We start from the raw sequence: 6464 nt of genomic DNA, 5'->3' as shown, positions 1-6464 counted from the left end.
ATGACGAAAGTAATTCCCGAGCTCTTCGCGATGCTGAAATCGGCGAAGGTAGAAATCAAGAAATAGCATCAAGTGTTGATGGTTAACAAGACCACTAGTTTCAAGTAAAGGACAAAGGGATAGAAAGGGAACTTCAAGAAGAATGACAAGCAAGTTTTCACTCTCGTGAAGAAACCCAAAGCTAGACTCAAGCCTGAAACTGAGTGCTTCTACTGCAACGGAAATGGTCACTGGAAGTGGAATGCCCTAGATACCTGGCGGATAAGAAGGATGGCAAAGTGAACAAAGGTATATTTGATATACATGTTATTGATGTGTATTTTACTAGTGTTTATAGCAACCCCTCGGTATTAGATAGTGGTTCAGTTGCTAAGAGTAGTAACTCGAAACAGGAGTTGCAAATGAACATAGACTAGTTGAGGGCGAGGTGACGATGTGTGTTGGAAGTGATTCCAAGGTTGATAAGACCACCATCGCACACTCCCCATACCTTCGAGATTGGTGTTGGACCTAAATAAATGTTATTTGGTGTTTGTGTTGAGCATGAATATGATTAGATCATGTTTATTGCGATATGGTTATTCATTTAAGTCAGAGAATAATTGTTGTTCTGTTTACATGAATAAAACCATCTATGGTCAAACATCCAATGTAAATGATTTATTGAATCTCGATCGTAATAATACACATATTCATAAAAGTGATGCCAAAAGATGCAAAGTTAATAATGATAGTGCAACTTATTTGTGGCACTGCCGTTTAGGTCATATTGGTGTAAAAGCGCATGAAGAAACTCCATGTTGATGGAATTTTGGAATCACTTGATTATGAATCATTTGATGCTTGCGAACCATGCCTCATGGGCAAGATGACTCGGACTCTATTCTCTGGAACAATGAAGCGAGCAACTGACTTGTTGGAAATAATACATACTGATGTATGCGGTCCGATGAGTGTTGAGGCTCGCGGCAGGTATCGTTATTTTCTGACCTACACACATGATTTGAGCAGATATGGGTATATCTACTTAATGAAACATAAGTCTGAAACATTTGAAAAGTTCAAAGAATTTCAGAGTGAAGTAGAAAATCATCGTAACAAGAAAATAAAGTTTCTACCATCTGATTGTGGAGGAGAATATTTGAGTTACGAGTTTGGTCTTCATTTTAAACAATGCGGAATAGTTTCGCAACTCACGCCACCCGGAACACCATAGCGTAATGGTGTGTCCGAACGTCGTAACCGCACTTTATTAGATATGGTGCAATCTATGATGTCTCTTACTAATTTACCGCTATCGTTTTGGGGTTATGCATTAGAGACAACTGCATTCATGTTAAATAGGGCACCATCTAAATCTGTTGAGACGACACCATATGAACTGTGGTTTGGCAAGAAACCTAAGCTGGCATTTTTTAAAGTTTGTGGCGGCGATGCTTATGTGAAAAAGTTTCAACCTGATAAGCTCAAACCCAAATCAGAGAAATGTGTCTTCATAGGATAACCAAAGGAAACTGTTGGGTACACCTTCTATCACAGATCTGAAGGCAAGATATTCGTTGCTAAAAATGGATACTTTCTAGAGAAGGAGTTTCTCTCGAAAGAAGTGAGTGGGAGGAAAGTAGAACTTGATGAGGTAATTGTACCTTCTCCCGAATTGGAAAATAGTTCATCACACAAATCAGTTCCAGTGATGCCTACACCAATTAGTGAGGAAGTTAATGATGATGATCATGAAACTTCATATCAAGTTACTACCGAACCTCGTAGGTCAACCAGAGTACGTTCCGCACCAGAGTGGTACGGTAATCCGGTTCTGGAAGTCATGTTACTAGACCATGACGAACCTATGAACTATGAGGAAGCGATGATGAGCCCAGATTCCGCAAAATGCTTTAAGGCCATGAAATCAGAGATAGGATTCATGTATGAAAACAAAGTATGGACTTTGGTGGAATTGCCCAATGATCGGCAAGCCATTGAGAATAAATGGATCTTCAAGAGGAAGACGGACGCTGATGGTAGTGTTACTATCTACAAAGCTCGACTTGTCGCGAAAGGTTTTCGACAAGTTCAAGGTGTTGACTACGATGAGATTTTCTCACTCGTAGCGATGCTTAAGTCTGTCCGAATCATGTTAGCAATTGCCGCATTTTATGAAATTTGGCAAATGGATAACAAAACTGCATTCCTTAATGGATTTATTAAAGAAGAGTTGTATATGATGCAACCAGAAGGTTTTGTCAATCCTAAAGGTGCTAACAAAATGTGCAAGCTCCAGCGATCCATCTATGGACTGGTGCAAGCATCTCGGAGTTGGAATATATGCTTTGATAAGTTGATCAAAGCATATAGTTTTATACAGACTTGCGGTGAAGCTTGTATTTACAAGAAAGTGAGTGGGAGCACTACATCCTTTCTGATAAGTATATGTGAATGACATATTTTCGATCGGAAATGACGTAGAATTTTCTGGAAAGCATAAAGGAATGTTTGAAAGGAGTTTTTCAAAGAAAGACCTCGGTTAAGCTGCTTACATATTGAGCATCAAGATCTATAGAGATAGATCAAGACGCTTGATAAGTTTTTTAAATGAGTACATACCTTGACAAGTTTTTGAAGTAGTTCAAAATGGAACAGTCAAAGAAAGAGTTATTGCCTATGTTGCAAGGTGTGAAGTTGAGTAAGACTCAAAGCCCAGCCACGGCAGAAGATAGAGAGAGAATGAAAGTCATTCCCTATGCCTCAGCCATAGGTTCTATAAAGTATGCCATGCTGTGTACCAGACCTATTGTATACCCTGCCCTGAGTTTGGCAAGGGAGTACAATTTTGATCTAGGAGTAGATCACTGGACAGCGGTCAAAATTATCCTTAGAGGACTAAGGAAATATTTCTCGGTAATGGAGGTGATAAAGAGTTCATCGTAAAGAGTTACGTCGATACAAGCTTTGACACCGATCTGGATGACTCTAAGTCACAATCCGGATACATATTGAAAGTGGGAGCAATTAGCTAAAGTAGCTCCGTGCAGAGCATTGTAGACATAGAAATTTGCAAAATACATACGGATCTGAATATGGCAGACCTGTTGACTAAACTTCTCTCACAAGCAAAACATGATCACACCTTAGTACTCTTTGGGTGTTAATCACATGGCAATGTGAACTAGATTACTGACTCTAGTAAACCCTTTGAGTGTTGGTCACATGGCGATGTGAACTATGGGTGTTAATCACATGGTGATGTGAACTATTGGTGTTAAATCACATGGCAATGTGAACTAGATTATTGACTCTAGTGCAAGTGGGAGACTGAAGGAAATATGCCCTAGAGGCAATAATAAAGATATTATTTATTTCATTATTTCATGATAAATGTTTATTATTCATGCTAGAATTGTATTAACCGGAAACTTAGTACATGTGTGAATACATAGACAAAACATAAGTGTCCCTAGTATGCCTCTACTTGACTAGCTCATTTATCAAAGATGGTTATGTTTCCTAACCATAGACATGTGTTGTCATTTGATGAACAGGATCACATCATTAGGAGAATGATGTGATGGACAAGACTCATTCGTTAGCTTAGCATTATGATCGTTTGAGTTTCATTGCTACTGCTTTCTTCATGACTTATACATGTTCCTCAGACTATGCGATTATGCAACTCCCGAATACCGGAGGAACCCCGGAGGCAAACTGGTTTATAACACCCGGAGCGGGGGCGCCGGTTCAGCCCCGAGTGATGGAACCTCCTCACGTGAATATTGCCCCGCCTCGCTACGTACCAACACCACCGGGTCATTTTTCCAACCCTTTGGAGAACCTGATCGCTACATCGGTGCGTCTGGCGGCTCTCCCAGTGGATGGCGACTCTCCAACAGCAGTTGAGACGCGAAGGGTCAGAGAGCTTCTTCAGACGGCTCTGGCGCAGCAGGAGGCCTATTCCTATAGTCGAGACAGGATTCATTCGACTCCTCGCCCAAGCCGGAGCCCGAGTTACAGCAGACATATGGATTAGGAGGCCTTGTCAAGCAACGCCCAGCGTCGTAACCAGATAGGTGGGTATAATCTAGTCCAGGACAGGATACGCCGAGAGGATGAGCGGGCGGCTCAGCAGGCGGCTCAGCTGGCGGTTCACCAAACCTTCCCGGATTATCCAATGACTTCTATTGAGGCAGGTGTGGCCACGAGAACCGGCGGTGTTCCTTGTTTGATGCTGGCTCTGCGTAATGAGCGTCTGCCCAAGGATTTCAAGGGACCTCGGAAGGTGCCGAATTACACAGCCGATTTACAGCCTGGGGCGTGGATTGAAAGCTATGAGATGGCCATGGAATTGTTGGAGGTCAGTGATGCGGCAATGGCTAAGTACTTCACCATGATGTTGGATGGAACGGCCCGCACTTGGCTGAAGGGGCTTCCGCCTAACTCCATTGGTTCATGGGCGGAGTTAAAAGCCCGGTTTATTCAGAATTTCAAGGACACATGCAAGCAGCCCATGTCAATTGTGGATTTAACTAATTGCAAGCAAGAAGAAGGTGAGTCCACGACCCATTGGGTGCGCCGAGTCAAGGAGATAATACATTCATCTGATAAGATGGATGCCGGCTCTGCGGTCTTAATGTTGGAGAAAAATTGCCGATTTGAAGCTCTGAAACAGAAGCTGGGACGGCTCAAGCGTGATTGTAATGACATGGGCCAGCTGATGGCGGCTCTAGTCAAATACGCTGATTCTGATAGTACCAAGGATCCCGCGTTTGATGAAGAGAAGACAGGGAAGGGAAAGAAGAACGGCAATGGAAAGGGTCATCAACATAACCCGGCGAGTCAGGGAGGCAATAAACGTAAGGCCGACGGTAACCCGGAGTTTGTGGCTAACACCAATTCACAGGGTAACAATCAACGACACAAGGGGAGGCCGCCCCCTCAGTCTGGCGGGTCAGGTCCTACTCTTGAGCAACTGCTCAATGAACCCTGTCCAAGACACGGCACTCGGGAAAGGCTAGCCACTCACCTATGGAAAGATTGTGCGATCATGAAGGCTTTCAAAAATTCTAACATGTTCGACGGCAACCATGGGCCTGGCGGTGGCTCAGGTGGAGGCGGTTTTCATGGCTCAGGCGGCGGCTCAAGTTCCGGTTTTCAAGGAAATCAAGGTGGTTATAATCAACAGTCCGGTCAGGGAGGTCAGCAACAGCAGCAATCGGGTTATCAGAGCAATCCAAAGCAGCTGAATAGTGGACAGTATCATGTGTTCACTACTAGTCTGTGCAAACAAGACTAGAAGCTTCACAAAAGGGTTGTGAACGCTGTTGAGCCGGCAGTCCCTCGTTATTTGAGGTGGTCAGAGCAGCCCATTGTATGGAGCAGAGAAGATCACCCTCTTAAGAGTTGACAATCCGGGTCAGTTGGCTTTGGTGGTGGTACCTCAAGTTGGTGGATATAAATTCACTAAGGTACTCATGGATGGAGGCAGCAGCATCAACATCCTCTATTATGAGACCTTTCGTCGTATGGGGTTGACTGATAAAAATCTTAAGACATCCAACACTGTTTTCCATGGAGTGGTGCCTGGTAAGTCGGCATACCTAGTTGGTAAGATTGAGCTGGAGGTAGCCTTCGGAGATGAGCATGATTCTAGGGCTGAGAAATTAACCTTTGAAGTGGTCAAGATCAAGAGCCCATATCACGCTCTATTTGGACGGCCGGCTTATGCCAAGTTCATGGCGCGGCCGTGTTATGTTTACTTGCAGCTCAAGATGCCGGGTCACAAGGGCACCATCACAAGGTAGCCCTAGAATGTGAAGAAGGCGATGCTGCTTATGCTGAATCTGTCTGTGCAGCAGAGGAGTTGAAATTTTACAAAGATAATGTTGACCCAGCAGACATGACGTCTCTGAAGAAGCCAACCACGGAACACGAGCCGGTGATGAAATTCAAGTCGGTCGATGAGACCAAGCTTGTTGATTTTGTTCCAGGCGACTCATCTAAGCAATTCAGTATCAGTGCCAATCTAGATCCCAAATAGGAAAGCGCGCTCATCGAGTTCATCCGTGAGAACCGGGACATCTTTGCATGGAAACCTTCTGACATGCCGGGTGCACCGAGAGAACTCGCTGAGCACACTCTCAATATCAATCCAAAGTTTAAGCCGGTCAGACAGTTTTTCGGCGGTTTAACGAGGAAAGGCGCAAAGCTATCGGTGAGGAGGTGGTCGGGCTCTTGGCGGCCGGGTTTATTGTTGAAGTTTTTAACCCGGAGTGGTTGGCTAACTCGGTGCTTGTACTCAAAAAGAACGGCACCTGGCGTATGTGTGTGGATTACACGGACTTAAACAAGGCTTGTCCGGCTGATCCTTTCGCTCTCCCCCGTATAGATCAGATCATTGATGCTATGACGGGTTATGAGCGTTTGAGTTTCTTGGATGCTTATTCTGGTTATCATCAGATTAAGATGGCAGT

Source organism: Aegilops tauschii, chromosome 4, assembly GCF_002575655.3.
Source record: "Aegilops tauschii subsp. strangulata cultivar AL8/78 chromosome 4, Aet v6.0, whole genome shotgun sequence".
Lineage (NCBI taxonomy): Eukaryota > Viridiplantae > Streptophyta > Magnoliopsida > Poales > Poaceae > Aegilops > Aegilops tauschii.
Note: the sequence above shows the minus strand (reverse complement) of the source record.